A 17,175-nucleotide genomic window follows, 5' to 3' on the forward strand; every position below is an offset into this window, starting at 1 on the left:
TGCGGCAGGTGGGACTTCCTCGAAGCAAGCGGAAGTCCCACCCCGCTCCAAACGCCCGGCCGCCTGACTTCCTGTGTTGCCGCGGCGGCGGCGCCATCACTGCTTTGGGGGAAACAACGAGGGGTAGGCACCCTCGAAAAATACAATAAAGGTAGAAACGAGGTGGGCACCCGTGATTAGTCAATAAAAAACGGGCAGAACGCAGGGTAGGCACCTGCTAATTAAAATAATGATAATCTGGCATAATGCAGGGTGGGCACCTGCGAGGAGCCCAAGGCAGGGAGAATCCCCAGCACACAATGCAGCCCAGCGCTGCAGGGCGGAAACAAAGCGCTCCTTTAGGAAAAATAAAGCACCCACTAGGTTCTGGGGCACAGCAACCATCAAGCCCCCCAGGAAAGACTCCCAGAGCAAAGGGGTCCCAGCATCAAGCAGGGGGTCCCAGAAAAAGGTCTCCAGGGCAAGGGGAAAGTCTCCCAGCCATCCTCAGGCCAGGCAGAAGGGTCCAAAAGAAGTCCTCCAGCAATCCAGGGGCTGGGCAGTGCCCAGGGAGGCAAGCCTTCCCCTGGGCCCCAGCAGCAGCACGCCCCTGGTAGATTCAAGTCAGAAACAAGAACATTTTACAAGAGGTCACACACAATTCCTTTGTCTAAAGGTGCAGGCAAGGGGCAAACCAGATACAACTGGTTCCTCAGCACTTTGTTTTGCTCAGCCCCTCTGCCTATTCACAGGATGGGTCAGGGGCATCAAACACACCACAGGGGATGGAGCCAGCATTGTGGGGGAAAAGCCCATCCCTATTCAGGTCCCGGGTGCACTCCTCCCCAGCCATCAACATGCAGATCTCCCATTCACCACCGGGGCAGCCCCATCCTGACTCCAGGAGCCTGGCACACCAGCCAGCCCCAGCCAATCACAAGCCAGCACATTCACTACATAGACAGGCCAACTTCTAGAAGTGGCACTTCCACACTAGACACAATAATGCCGCACACATCATCGCGCAGCATTTATTCACACGAGTCTGCACAAACCAAACTCGCATGTGCACTCCTCACGCATCAGGAACTACCAGGGACACACACATTCCCCATGCATTCCATTGGGAGGGCAGGCAATTCTCACACACACACACAGAGAGCGCACGCACTTTACACTGCGCCACAGTGCTAACGTGCGCAAAGACCATAAATCATTATAATTATGTAACACTAAAAGGCAAAAAGTTCAGGGATGAACCTGCCAGAAGGGCCAAGTCCAACAAATAGTAGTGTGGACCACATCACAAAGGCACTTTATGTAATGAGAGGTTTGTGAGGTTTAATAGAGTTCCGAAAAAATACACCAGAGAGGTGAGGAGTTGCTGCAGTGATTGGAAATATTATATTCAGGAAGATTATAGAGTTATCACATTACTCCGCATAGTGATCGATGGGTGAGTTTTGAAACTGCTTTGAGGACGTGAACCTGCTTCTGACTTGCATTCATGGTTGCTTTAAAGGCATAAAAGGTTTGGAGCATAAGAGAGAGGAAGATGAACTGAGGGCTTTTAGTGAGTAATACAAAATGAAGGAGAAATATGATAAGGAAAAGAAAGTGTGATTGTCTACTTTCAAAGAAGGCGATTGAGATTGTATTTGCAAACCAGGGTTTACTTCCCAGAGTGTGGTGACACAGGATGGCAAGGTATGGAATGTCCAAAATGTGGCAGATTACAGTAATGGTAGTAAAGATGTATGGTTAGGATATTGGAAACTTCATAGTTAAATTGAAGAAAAACTGAAGTGGAGAATAATTTTGATATGCAGATATGAATATGAAACCAATTTAATGGGAGTGGGGATATGACATTTGTATGAAAAGTGGTTATTAGTTGTAGAGGATGGGAGTCCTTCATGAGTAAAATATCGACAATTGTCTCTAACAAAGGGCCAAGTGGCCCACTGTAGCACTCCACTCTCTCAGGGTAGCGAAGCACAGCAGTCCAAGGCCTACTCAAGGATGGCGGTGTAGGCTAGTAATCCCAATTTGCTGTTATGCAACAACACTATTCAAATTATTATCCAGTCAGTGATTTTTTTTTTTTAAAGAGGAAATGTTATTCTATTACATAACATTACTAAATACAATGCATTATTTTACAAACAAACGTATTCAGGTACATGAAAATACCATTGGTGACACCCTCATACCTTATTACATTCCTACTGGCTCTGGCCCCCTCCCCCCCCCCAAGTACTACCAGATGCAAGATCACAATATAATGGGCTGTTGTTTATAATGAACTCGCTGGCTTAGTCAGGGTGTCCCCACATTAGCAAAAGCAATCAAGTTATGAGTCTACATTGTTCCACCTAAAAACCATTAGGGATAGTATCCCATGTAATGCATTCAGTTCAGTTCAAAAGCTTTATTTGGTTTGTGATAACAACCATATAAGCAAACATAAAGAAAAAAGTACATAATCACAGCCCCCGTAATATTCTTTAAATTGTTAATACTTAGTATGAGGAACTATTTGTGCAATATAGGCATTATACAGGTGTGCAAATTTTGCAAAATAAAGTGGCTGGTGCTTACATTTTACGTAACAAACAATAGTTATAACCAGAGTTACAAATATTAACAATGTAAGTTGTGTGCAAATTACGTTATAAAGTGTCACGTGCCAGCAAAAATTCCTTTCTGTGCAAATTATCCATAAAGTGCAAAATACCTTGAATACAAGATTAATTGTGCCATATCATATTATAAATAGACTTTAAAAAATAATAGATTTCCTAGCAGCAATGCATTTTAAAATATAGGATGCCACATAAAAGCAAACATCCGGACTTTCCAGTGTGGATACTAGCCTCATAGCATTTTGAGTGGATCGAACATGATATTTTAAAAACAAAGGTTTCAGATAAAATTTCCTTAGAAAATAACAACATTTACAAAACATTAAAAAATGGCAGCAACTTTTCTTTGTTACATCAACCAAGTATGCCTGAAAAACAGCCTTAAGGTTTAATTGTTGGTAGAATACAAGAGTAGGTTGTTGCCAAATTAATCTATCTTGTATCTCCCTTTTATAGGCTAAAAATGTTTCTTTAAGCTCTTTTTGTGTGATTAAGGCTACATACTCGGGTTCTATAAAGATGTTACAGTTAAGCAAAAGGCTAAACCAATAATGAATAAAGCTTAACCAAGGGATACGTAAGCAATGGTCAAGCTTCAGACAATCTTTAATAATACCTTGTGTAAATGCAGTTTCCTCTTTTGACCAAATAGAACGCCATAATAAAAGGGGTCGTAATGCGGCTAGGTCTGAGATATAATGTAGTCCCACTTCCTGGTGTATTAGATCTGTGGAAGCACAAGGTGCAACACTCAACAAGCGTTTAAGAAAAGTATTTTCATCTTGTTGTAATGACTTTTCAGAGTGGTGGCCCCAGATTCCTGCACCATAAAGTGCGGAGGATACACATCTGCCATTATATATGGTCACCATATCTTTAACTCTTTGGCCTCCCACTTTTGCTGAAAATCTAAAAATACTATTGGTGTTACTACTCATTTTGTGTCGTATATTATCATGTTCGCATAACCATTTCCCATTTGCTGCGAATATTACACCAAGATAGCAAAATGATTTGACCGATTGCATTTTTGTTCTCTCCAGGAAAAAAGCCTTACTGGGTTTAGATGTTGTTTTTCCACATGTCATAACAAATATCTTAGATTTATTCATTAAAAGTTTCCTGCCATTAATAAAAAAAGTAAAAACGCTGGAGGCCAATTGGGGTATGTGATAATAAAACTGCATAATCTGCATATAATAAAATTGGAACAGCCTGGGCCTTAATCAGGGGGGCATCCGCGGGTATCTGTTTTAGGGTTGTGTCAACTTGGTTAATAAATAATAAAAACAAAAGTGGAGCCAGGACGCAACCCTGCCGGATGCCCCTTTTAACATTGAACAAGGGAGCACATTCGCCTGCGGGCCCATAGCGCACTTTGCTAGATAATCTCTCGTAGACTCTTGCCAAAACATTTACTATTTCTTTTGGGGCACCAGTATCCAATAATATATGCCACAATATGGAATGGTCCACAAGATCAAAAGCGAGGCTAAGGTCCGCAAAGCATAAACAGGTTACCCCCTTTGGCCAATGTATAGTTGCTGATAAGAAGATCAAGGTTGACACACTGTTCCAATGTACCTAAACATTTCCTAAACCCATATTGCGCTGGTGATAGGATTTTATTGTCTAGGGCCCACGTTTCGAGTCTTTTCAGCATAACCCTACTCATTGCCTTGATAGACGAATCCAGCAATGATATGGGTCGGTAGTTACAAGCTTCTGATTTGTAGCCTTTTTTAAAAGGGGAATAATTATTGACGGACCCCAGGATGGCGAAAGGTGACCTTTTACAGCGGCATTAAAAATCCTTGCTAAAATCAGGGCCCATAGATTCATTTCGCTCTTATATAGGTCAATAGACACCCCATCCGGCCCCAGGGCCTTACCCCCTTTACTGGCCACTGGCCCTTCATAAACTTCTTCAATATTTATCAATAGGGGTAGTATGGGCCAAGTAGAGTCGGAAAACAAATTAGTATTAATCCTACCTGGGTTAAAAAAAAATGTAAAATGTTCGATCCAGGGATTGCAATTTACATGAGAGGTTAGCTCTGGTCGACAATCATCCTTTAAAAAGGGGCAATTAAATGTCTCCCAGAACAGTTTGCTATTGTTGGTGGCTGCTGCTATACTGAGTTTATCCCATGCTTCACCTTGCGATTCTCTTTTGCGGTCCTCAATAGTTAGTTTATCGTTAAAACGTAGTTCTTGTATATACACTTTGTTACGTGGCTTAATTCCTAATGCTAACTTCAAATTATGTAAAGCCCGAGTGCAGCTCCTATTGAACCATCCAACATGTGCTTGTTTTTAAAACTATGGTTCTTAACAAAGAGCCCCTCCATAATGTTGTTATTCCTAAGGAATTTAGAAATCAGGGACATTGGGTTTACATCTTCACTAAGGCAATAATCTATTTCCTGTCTGCATTTGACTACCACTTCCTTTTGTATTTTTTGTGGGTCAACACCTGCCCATTTTAACCTCATGCCATTTGTTCTTATAGGGGTAATATCAGTAATATGGTTGGGGTTATTTAGTTGTCAATTCCCCCAGCATAGCAATGATAACGAAATACTATTATGGTCACTGACAACCTGTTCTGTGATCCATAAGTTATCATAGTCACTATTACACGAGATTAAAACATGATCAGTAGTAGTGGGAGCATTCCTGCCAGTGAAAGTTGGGCAAATAATGTTGTCCAGAGCCATAGTACATCTCAACAGTTCCAGGTCATAATTCGCTATTGCGGAATTTAAAACGGTGCCATATTCACCATGGGAAAAATGCATAAAATCAACATTATCCTCTGTGGTGTGACCCTTTGTAAAGCCACAACTTTTAGTGTGGGCTAATGGGCACGCTTGAATGTTAAAATCGCCAACCCAGAGGATAATAACTTGTCTGTTTGGCACTGCCAATGCCCTATCAATTTCTATTTCCAAATTATATACTCCCCTATTGTTGTTAAAAATGTTATTGTAATAATTGATAAGTAGCAAATCTTTGCCCTTATGAAATCGGAGCCTCATTAACTGGCAATGAGAATCTATTGTAATACAGCTTACAATTTTACATTCCACTAGTTTGTTGGAAACAAGAATCAGGAGACCACCCTCAGCCCTTCTTGACTTAGAGTCAATAGATTTGGTACAGTTTGAAGTGTATCCCTCTACAAAGATTGTATCTCTATGTCAGGTCTCCTGCAGGCAGATTATGTCACAATATGATGTAATAAAATCTTTCCAGAATGGTTTATTTAATTTCCTGTTAAGGCCTCCTATGTTCCATGTCATAATTGTATAACCTTCTTTTACATTGGCTGTGACAGGCATACTAATAGGATGCAAATTGATTTGGCTCGCGTTAGTTGTAGACACTGACGTTACATCACTAGGCAGTATCTGGGTTTCTAATAATCCACCTAAGTTTTATTGCATCAATGTACTAACTGGAATTGTAACCGATTTGAAGTTAGGGTTACTAGAATCCTGGTATCCAATAGGTAAAAAGGATGACAGACTGACCTCTGGTACTCCTCTTTGAACTTCATTAGCCCGACTCCATGTTACTTTAGGCTTCTGTAATGTTCCAACATCTCGCATAAGTCAGTCATTATCTTACATGGAACTCAGTACCTGACATCTGTTAGATAAAGGGACAATTGTGCAGGGTGGTGGTAGTGCTGATAATGGTGCCTGTTTGTTAGAATTAAAATTGTAGATTGAACTGCCCTGGTTTGTATTCAACATTAGGTGTCTATAGAAGTATCCTAGTGGCATAAGAGTCATATTATACTCCCATTGGGATGGTGGGGGAGCATTAGCTAGAGTATTCTGTGCCCAGGCCAGGGATTTAAAATTGATAATAACACAATCTCCCTCAAACTTTTTCTTGAGTGGGCCAATCCATCCCACCCGTTGCGTTAGCAATATCTGGTTAGTCCCCGTCATCGGGAAGCCACAATTGTTAGACAGCCAGTGTAGGGTTTTGTTTTTAAGTGCAGCGTGATTTTCCCACTGTTCTTTCCCTAGTTTAGGCGCATTTACTAAGACTGCCACATAAGCCCCACATTCAAGGGGCAGATCAATAGATAGGGGTGCTTTATTTATATTAGAAAATGTGGGATTTAAGTTGCCTACTCCAGGTGTATCTAATACAGGGGGATTACTAGCCCCTACATTTATTTTCTCCCTTTGATTCTTATTACACTTGGCAATGGCATCTTGTTTAGCTTTATTCTGCAAAACGTTTTCCTTTACTACTTCGTTATCGTTTAGATTTCCTTAAGGTATCCTCTCTATGTGTTGGTTAGTTGAACTGGATATTGGTGGGCTGCTCCAATGGTGACCAAAGGGGAATTTTGGGTAACAATAATGCATCGGGCTTCTCAACTCATGCTAGAGGGGTTATGACATGGGTTAATCCCAGATCTGACTACACGATACAACAGGTGACGGCGGACAGGGAGGGTCGATTAGTGGTCTCCACAGGAAAGGTTAAGGGATTGGAATTGCTTATAGTGAATATCTATGGCCCAAACTTTGACTGCCTGGAGTTCTTTACAACTATGGCTAACACGATGGGGGGAAATGGGAGGATATCAATTCTCTGGGGTGGCGACTTCAACCCAGATAGGAACCCTGAGATAGATAGATCGGGAGGCCCAGTGAGACAGCCGGTAGCAGCAGCCAGGACTATTGAAAGCATCATGATTAGCAAGGATCTAATGGACATGTGGAGAGAGATGCACCCACATGATGGTGGCTACACACATTACTTTGCATACCATAACCTACACACACGTATAGCTTATTGGCTGGCGTCGTCGTCTCTCGTGTCTGGGATTCGCGCTTGTTGGGTCTTACCGTGCACTTTGTCTGACCATTCTCCGCTTTTATTGGTTTTGTACATACCCAAGAAAACAATACCACCGTTTACGTGGCGATTCCCACCCTATTCGCTTCTGGATCCGGTCTTTAAAGAAGAGATGGCAGAAGCTATTGACGCATACTTCGCCACGAATATTGGCTCTGTGGATAGTTTCCAGGCGATGTGGGAAGCTTTAAGGTGTACATTAGGGGGGTGGCCATGACTAAAAATTCGGGGGTGCTCTGCTCCATTCGACAGAGGTTAACGACCTTGGAAAGTGGAATAGGGGATCTGGAGGCACGACAGTTGGCAGGGAAGGAAGAGGAGGTAGCAGATGCAATGAAGGGCTTGCTGAAGGAGTATCAGGAAGCGGCGGATAGCGAAGTGAAGTATATGGGGAAATATGCCAAGGCGCACACATATGGGGAGGGTGACAGGCCGGGATTGGTGCTAGCCAATATGTTAAAAGCTACGGAAGAAGGGGACATTGCACAAAGGTTCAAACAATATTATTCGGAGCTGTACACATCCCACTCGTCGAACATGGATGACGAAATCTTAGATCATCTGGAGCACATTAAGTTGCCCTTCCTCTCCGATACACATAGAGAGTTCTTCATGCTCCCCATCGAAAGGGATGAGATCATGGATGCACTTGCGGGGATGCGGTCGGCCAATGCCCCGGGGAAGGATGGTCATACGGTCGGCTTTTACAAGGCTTTCATTGACATACTGCTCCCCCATATAACTACGTTGTTTGGCAACCTTTGTGTGACAAGTATGATGCCTCAAACCATGAGAGAAGTGATACTAGTGGCTATTCCGAAGCCGGGTAAGCCCCTGGAGGAGTGCGGCTCTTATCGGCCGCTGTCTCTGCTAAATGTAGACACCAAGTTGTTCGCCAAAGTACTAGCCAACCGCCTGGCCCTGCTAGCCCCGTAGCTGGCTGCTCCAGAACGGATGTATGTCGTTACCACGCATACTTTTACAACGCATGCCTTTACCACGCAACTTTTACAACGCAAGTCGTTACAACGACTTGCGTTGGGCGGCGCTGAATAGTGAATACTTTAATTTACTATTTCAACTCCAGTCCCCGTGGATAGTAGGGAAGGTTTTGGATAGTAAATTAAACTATTACCTATCCTAGAGTGCCCTCCAGCGCAAGTCGTTGTAACGATTTGCGTTGTAAAAGTTGCGTGGTAAAGGTAGTGCGTGGTAAAAGTTGCGTTGTAAACGCTGTTCACCCACCGGAACAGGCAAGGTTTATCCTGGACAGAAACCTTACCTACAACTTGTGGACGGTATTCGGCACTATACAGCATGTCCGACGGGACACGAAGGCCATCACGATATTCTTAGATATGGAGAAGGCTTTTGACTCTGTGGAGTGGCCTTTCATGCGGCAAGTGCTGACAAGAATGGGACTAGGTCCCGTTTTTTGCAGTTGATAGGAGTGTTGTACAATGCACCATCTGCCCGCATACGGCTGGGGAATCTGGTTACGGGAACCATCCCTATCTCCAAAGGGAACCCGGCTGGGATGCCCATTGCCGCCGACACTGTACGCCTTAGTCACTGAACCTCTGGCATGTGCGTTACGTGAATATCACGGTCATAGAGGTGGTCAATTTCCGACCTATAGCATCGTAATCTCTACGTATGCAGATGACACATTGCTATAGGTGAGGGACCCAGAAAGTAATTTGTCCCCGGTCCTCAGAGAGGTGGTACACTTCGGAGCATTGTCGGGGTTAAAGGTCAATTGGTCTAAAATCAATAGCCTTTCCGCTCACCATAGCCACTACGCAATTCGAGATGGAATACGCTCTACAATGGACTGATGACTCTGTGAGATACCTGGGCATCAGGTTACACACTGATTAGGACGTAGTGTTCCGTAGCCAAACTAGAGGATGACGTCGGAACCTGGATCGGCCTGCCGCTATTCCTCATGGGCAGGGTCTGGATCATGAAAATGGTGGTGTTGCCCAGATCCTTATCTCTGTTTGTAAATATCCCGATAGTGTTGCCACGCTCCTTTTTCGTCAGACTTAACAAATCATTGATAAGACTGGTTTGGGCAGGCAGGCGGGTGCAGGTGCAATGGCGTGTGCGTACCCTTCTGTACCACTTGGGAGGGCTTGGCGCGCCTGATTTGGAGCTCTACTAGAGAGCCGCACAGGGAGCGCAGGTGCACAGCTGGATACATGGAGCAGAAGACGTTCCATACCTCCCGCTTGAGAGGTTATTCGCTGACCCTCTGCCACTACCAGCTGTTATCTTGGAACCGGTAGATCGTAGAACAGGCATACTTGATTTCCTCAACGCAACAAGGCACGAGTGGCATTGGATATTACGCAGCAAGCGGGGGCATTATTGTACTCCCCGGAAATGCCAATACAATGGATGATCTGGCTAGCCCCCTGTAGAGACAGGGGGGTCACGTGAGCATTGCACACGTTAGCTATACATAAAGCAAGTGACTTGTTCTTGGGTGGTATTGCAAAGAAGTGGGACGAGGTCTCAGCCACAGTGGAAGCCCCTACAATATTGCTTCCAGTTTAACAGAGTGCGCAAGGAGCTGCATCAATAATTAGGGGATGATATGGACGAACCCCCAGAAGTGCAGGAACTGACGTACCTCATTAAAACCGAATCCCCTCGGAAACTTGTCTCCAATATTTATAAGTTGGCAATGTCCCACAGAGCAAACCAACATACGAAGGCGAGACTAGCCTAGCAGTGCGAACTGGACGTGACGATAGACAACGCCATTTAGTCCTATTGCTATAACAACACGAAACGTATCTCATTACACAGCAGAAACAGACTTATACACTTCAAATTTATCAACAGAGTGTATTACACACCGGAAAGGCTGCACAGATACGGACTGAGAGACGAGGCGAAGTGTGATCGATGTCACTCTCCGGCAGCAGATTTCCTGTACTTGGCGTGGATTTGCCCGGGAGTGGCTCGATTCTGGGGAAAGGTATTTTTCGAATTGAGCGCAATAGTGGGTTTGGAGGTTCCCATCGACCCGGCCGTGTCACTATTGGAATATTCCAAAGTACTGCCGAAGGCAATTCGCAGACTGGTGGACATGAGCTTATTGATGGCAAAACGCATAGTAGCTATGTGCTGGATGAGGGTCCCCCGACCCACGATGTCCCAGTGGTCACAAGATATTCTTTATTGCTGCGCGCAGTCAGAAACCTTCAGCGAACTGCTTCCCCCCAGGAGTAGTTACAATTGAAGGGTTTACCCAATGATACTGGGACCTGGGTATCAAGTAGTACATAGATAAGGGTCCCACACTAGGGTTGGAAGATAAGGATATTTCTCGAAAGGGCCGGCAGGCTCCTCTTGGGGGTGAGCATGGGGAAGTACCTATACACGGCCCGTCAGTGGCAGTGTCCACATGATAAAGCGTGGTGATCCCCAAGATTTCGTCAATTCATGTATCCATTACGGAGACTGTTAACTCATCCAGGCGGCCCGATCAGAGAAATATCCTTAACTTCCAACCCTTTTTTGGTGCCCCTTCTCACACCACGTCCTGATGAAGACCCCACTGTAAGGTGCAACCAACCTACACACAACAGGGGTCGAAACGTCGACTGTCTTACATGTGACCTACCCATTTTCCAACAATGTATTAATACTGTGTTACAAAACACATGGGATAGGATTGAACGGATGTTCATCAATGTATGGGGTGACTGACTGTAGCACCCATGTGATTTAAACCAATTGAATGTTGTTCTAGCACATGCAACTTCTATAACTGTTCACTCACTACCTTCACCTTCACGAAACCTTCCTCCCCCACCCCCCTTTTTTCTTACTCTATGGGCACAAATGCAAATGTTGATTATGCATTGTACATAAGATGTATGATTAAGAGGATGTGAATAAACAACATCCCTCTTAAAATCAGGGTACGAGTAATATGTATCTAAAAATTGTGAATTTATTGTGCGCATAAATTCTACATAGTCTGGGACCCTTATCTATGTCCCCCCCAGGAGTAGGCCGAAGAGCTTCTGGGGACTATACACAACATACTTGAACAGTAAGGGGGGATACCACAATAGAGACAACAACAGCAATTGAAGATGGGACTGTTTTTCCTATCTCTCAGTAGATGGTGCCCTCTTTCGACACTGGGTACACATACCTTGCGGGGCGACGAGAGGTGATTGGATTGACGGACGGCACAGGTGACTTCGATGGTAATTAGACGATAGCGGGGGAAACTACTAGGAGGGAAGAGGTTTAGCGGGCCACGATGTATAGGCTCCATGGTCATTGGCTGAAGAACGAAGTGGGAGTACTGATAGTGGTTGGCAGAGTTGACAGCTCTTTGTTTGTTATAAAATTTGAGTAATGTTTCCGATTACTGGTGCACAGTGTACGCTCCTGAAACGAAAGATGGGAGCTACGATTCTTAATTGTGACGCTGCCCTGCCTCTTGGGTGTGGGATAAGAAGCTGTGTAGAACGCTAAACATTAACGAGCTGCCGGCTTTAGAGTTGTGGGCGTAAAGCTGTGTATACCGGTGACAACTTCTGAAATAAAAATCTCAAAAATAAAAATCTTAAAAATAAAAAAATGTCACTGCAATCATAACATAACAGGTGTATTTGTAAAGTGCAGAAATACCCGTAGGGGTCTTGGTGCTGAATAACAGATGTTTATTTTTACCCAACTCAATGGTACTCATTTTATCGACCTCAGATGGATGAAAGGCTGAGTGGACCCGCCGGGATTTGAACTTGTGAACATGAGGTCAAACACAGGCCCCTGCAGTTGCTGCTTTAGTCCACTGAGCCACCAAACCCGGTTGGTCATGGGACCAACTACAAGAGAGCTCCACACTCTAGAGCCTGAGCACAAACGCACAAGCTCAAGGAGTGCTTACAATCAAGGTAACCCTCTCCTGGGATCCTGGGCACACGGCCCCAGGAGACTTTAAGAGGCATCAATTTCTCAAAACATCTGAGAGTCTGCTGCCACCACTGAAGGCCCCCCACAACATTTCTGAAACACGTTGGTCGTGCCTCCTAATGCTCCTCCAGGGTACAAGGGCCCTAGGACTCCTCACATGCCCCTCTAGGGTACATGGCTCCTCACATGCTTCTCCAGGGTACAAGGGCCTCAGGCCTTCTCACATGCTACTCCAGGGCACAAGGGCCCCAGGCCTCCTCACATGCCCCTACAGGGTACAAAAGCCCCAGGCCTCCTCACATGCCACTCCAGGGAACAAGGGCACCAGGCCTCCTAGCATGCCCCTCCAGGGTACAAGGGCCCCAGGCCTCCTCACATGCCCCTCCAGGGCACAAGGGCCCAGGCCTCCTCACGTGCAAGTATTGACTATGGCAACGCCATCCTCAACGGAATCCCCAAGGCCCACCTTGCTCCAATTAAAGATGTGCTCAACCTTGCAGCCAGGCTCATCACAGACAGCAAACGCTTCGATCATATCTCCCCAGCTCTCAAATCTCTTAAATGGCTCCCTATCGAAGGGAGATCAGCTTACAAAACGGCAGGCATCACTCATAAAGCACTCCACCAAGACACTCCGCAGTACCTATCCAAGAAACTCCTCATTGCTGGTACCACTCGTTCTCTGAGAAGCACCAACGCCCTCCTCCTTATCTCTCCTCTGCATAAAAAGAAAACTACACAATCTCGCTCCTTCTCTGGCAATGCCCCTACTGTCTGGAATACCCTCCCTAAAAACCGGCGCTGTAACCCCTCGTACGCCAGCTTCAAAAAAGCCCTCAAAACCCACCTCCTTAACTACTACTGGGGATCCTAACCTGTGCCCGACTCCTGATCTCTTTTCACCATACCGTATTTTTCTCAGTAATATATTTCTTTCTTCCTGTACCCCACTCTACCTATAATACCTGCATTGTATCGCTCCAGCTCCTGTTTCAATCCTTCTTCATTTGTAATCATGTTGTTTTTTAGTTTGTTATTATGCTTTTTATACCGTGTTTGCCTTATACTGTCCTGATCATTTAAAGCGCTCCGATACCTCTGGGTCTAGCCAGCGCTATATAAAACCTTTAAAATAAATAAAATATAAATGCCCCTCCAGGGTACAAGCCCCCCCGCCCCCAGCTGCCTGCAGAGGGGGGGGCTCCTTGACTACAAGATCATGGGAGGGGGGACAGGACCGTCTCTGCTAGGGTGACCAACCGTCCGTAAATTTCACGGACAGTCCGTAATTTCGGCCGTCTGTCCGTTGTCCATGAAGGATCCTTTAACGGACGCCATTTGTCCGTAATTTTAACCAGGCACAGCTTCCACCCACCTCCCGTCTTAACTCCGAGGCTTTTTCCAAAGCTCAGATACCCAGCAGCATTGGAGAGGCACAGCGGGATGGCCTCACGCCTCCAGCCCTTGATGAGCTGTTAAGAGGTGCTCGAAGGTGGCAGAGGGAGGGCTGTGGCTTCAGGAGCAGGGGCTCCTATTCAGATGCAAACAGCCCTGAATGCGTCTATGCAATTTAGAGGGGCCGCTGCCTCACACATTCCCTTTCTGCCAGGGCCCCAAACATCGTAGAACCGGCCCTGATTGCAGCACTGGTTCTCTTCACAGAGCGGGTCTTCAAACATGCAGCCTATAATGTAATAAAGTAAAGAAATGGCACAATCGCACCCACACTGATTAACAAAGTATAGAGAACAATCAGTTAAATCAGTTCTCTTGGAGTATCTCCGTAACGTACTGTACATCACAGTGGGGGCTGGCAAAACTAACATTTTGGACAGGGAGCCTGTCTTTGCGTTGTCTTGTCCAGGAGGGGGTGAGGAGCCCTACCCCACCCAGGAAGAGACCAAGATGATACTAGAATACTGCATGCCCACCCCTGTGCCCACTCTGGTGGATCCTGTTTCCCCTCCTGTGATCGCTCCTGCCCCCCCCCCCAGTGATGGCTCCTGTGCCCCCCATGTGATGGCTCCTATCCCCTCCCCCGCCTGTGATGGCTCCTGTCCCCCCTGTGGTGGCTCCTGTCCCCCTCCTGTGGTGAATCCTGTCTCTGCCCTGGGTGACTTCTGTCTCACTCCTGGAATGGCTCCTGCAGCGAGGGTGAAGTTCTTGATGGGCTTCTTCTCAGAAAGGCTCAGCTCAAAATTAATATGAAAAGGTGGGCGAGTGAGTAAGTGAAGGGATGGGTGGATAGCTGGATGAATTAGTGAAAGGGTGAGTGGATGAATGAAAGATTGAATTGAAAGATAATGAGAGAGGATGGATGGATTGATGGAGTGGAAGGATGGAGGAGAGAAAAGGTAAATAGCTGGATGTATGGGTGGGAGGGTAGCTGGATGGGTAAAAGGGTGGATGGATGAGTGAAAGCGTGGATGATGAGTGAGTTGATGGATGAGTGAAATGATAGATGATTGATGAACTGATAAGTGCAAGGGTGAATGGATGGACAGATGAGCGAAAGGGTGGATGCATGGACGGATGAGTGAGTGAAAGGGAGGGTAGATGGACAAAAGGATGAATAGATGAGTGAAGGAGTGAAAGGAGTAAAAGGATAAATGGATGAGAGAAAGGATGGATGCGTGATAGGGTTAATGGATGGATTCATGAGTGGATGAATAGATGGGTGGGTGGATGGATGGAAGAAAGATTGCTAAGTGAAAGGGTCGATGGAGAGAGAAATGGAGGATGGATGGATGACTGAAAGGATGGATGTTTGGAAGGATGAGTGACTGGGTGGATGGATAGTAAGTGAAAGGATGGCTGGATGGGTGAAAGGGTAAATGGCTGGATGGATGAGTGAATGAATGGATGATGGGTAGAAGAGAGGATGGATGAGTGTACAGATGGATAGGGTGAAAGGGTGGATGGATGGATGATGGATGAGTGAAAGGATGAATGAAGGGATGGATGAGTGAAATGATAGATGGACGGATACATGATGAATAGGTTTGCAAATGGTTTGACCTCTGATGTGTCTTTAAAACTTATCCAATTGTCCTGAATTTGTGTCCTGAATTTTGACCTACTGTCCTGAATTTGTGTCCTGAATTTTGACCCTTTGTCCTGAATTTGCACCCATAACAGTTGGTTACCCTAGTCTCTGCCCCTACCGACCACACTCCTATGCACACACCTGATGCCCACGCACGTGCCCGGGTGCCCCGCCCCCTCCTCCACACCCTTTATACTGACGTCATCAGCCGCCTCCAGGCGCTCCCCACTCGCTCTCAGCATCCAAAGCACCTGAAGCCATCGACTTAGCTCTGCTTTCTTTGATACAGCGCTTCATATCCACCTGAGTGTGTGTCATCGGCAGCTCTTCAGCGCCTGCCCGCGTTTGAACAGCCTTCGAAGCGCTCTGCAGCCGGGGAGCCTTACTCGGAGTTCACAATGACAAGACTGAGCATGCGCAGCTCGGAGATCGCTCCCGTATCTCCGAGCATATCTCTATCTTGTACCTGTGTCGCGGTATCATAGCGTTGACGCTGTGCAGAGCCTAACAATTGAGCATGCGCAATCAAATGTCACTGTCTTGTATCAGTGTTTCAATACGTACGCATGCGCAGTCGGATATCCACGTCTCGCACCTGCCTACCTATGAAGTCGGGCATCATGAGCATCCTTGTATCATGATCTGCACATGCGCAGTCAGATAGGAACACCTGATTCCTTTCTCTATCTACGCGTGCGCAGTTAAGTATGTGTAGTGTCTCAGTGTCTGAGCGTGCGCAGCTGGTGATCGAGGCGGTGCCGTGGGCGTTAGATGCGGCCGCTTCCCCGAGACCGGTCCCGGTGCGGGTAGAGCGGGTGCGAGGGCCGCACAGGGGCCCAGAGCAGAGACAGCAAAGCCACCGAGGGTACAGACTCCCTGGGCGTGATTTATTTATTTATGCGTTTTTCTCTCGCGCGGACTTTACCCGAAGGTGTCAGAGGCGTCACAACAGGAACAGAAATGAAGACATGAGAAGAAGATTACAATTGAACAAATTACAAAAGCAAATGTAAAGTTTCATGAGGTAAAGGTAACCATTGTGAGCAAACAACATACAAGAGGAGCAAACGGTGCAATACAGGAGGAAAAATTGACAAGTGTGCAGGTTACAAAGGCACAATTAGAGGTATAATACTGCAATACATGGCAGGCACTCAAGCACAAGAACACACTGGGAAGGCACTTCCATAGTCATGGAGAATTGAATTTTCAACAACGGGAGGTCTTCCTTCAGACAATAGAGAGGGCGTGAATTAACTTTGGAAGTGTCTTTGAAGGAGGAGAACTTTGAGGTCAGTTTTGAAAGCCTGGGAGGAGGTGGTCCGGAGCTGAGGCGGGAGTGAGTTCCAGATGCTCACTGCATTGCCTGAAAAGGATTGGGCCATCGATCTTTCCTTCTTAAAAATGGTTGGTACAGCAGTAAATTTTCCACATTATGTGATGGTCTAGAGCCTCCAGAGAGTTTCAGTTTATTCGCCAGTTAGCGAGGAGAGGAGGAGTGTAAGGCTTTGTGGGTGATGCAGGCAGAATTGTAGGTACAGTCTGCTGCCACATGCGTGACACTTCAGAGCCCTATGAGTGACAGTCTGTTGCCACATGCGTGACACTTCAAGGTTCTATGAGTGACATTCTGCTACAAATGCGTGACACTTCAAGGTCCTATGAGTGACT

General features: G+C 45.9%; 1 long non-coding RNA gene across 1 annotated transcript in view; it reads right to left on the bottom strand.

The window, feature by feature from the left end:
• Positions 1 to 15,892, bottom strand: part of LOC144762080 (uncharacterized) — an 83,766-nt gene extending 67,874 nt beyond the window's left edge. Inside the window, exon 1 of the long non-coding RNA XR_013596044.1 lies at positions 15,808 to 15,892. This is a non-coding gene — a long non-coding RNA (uncharacterized LOC144762080). The remainder of the gene's footprint in view (positions 1 to 15,807) is intronic.
• Between the last annotated feature and the right edge of the window lie 1,283 nt (positions 15,893 to 17,175).

Source organism: Lissotriton helveticus, chromosome 6 (assembly GCF_964261635.1).
Source record: "Lissotriton helveticus chromosome 6, aLisHel1.1, whole genome shotgun sequence".
Classification (NCBI taxonomy): domain Eukaryota; kingdom Metazoa; phylum Chordata; class Amphibia; order Caudata; family Salamandridae; genus Lissotriton; species Lissotriton helveticus.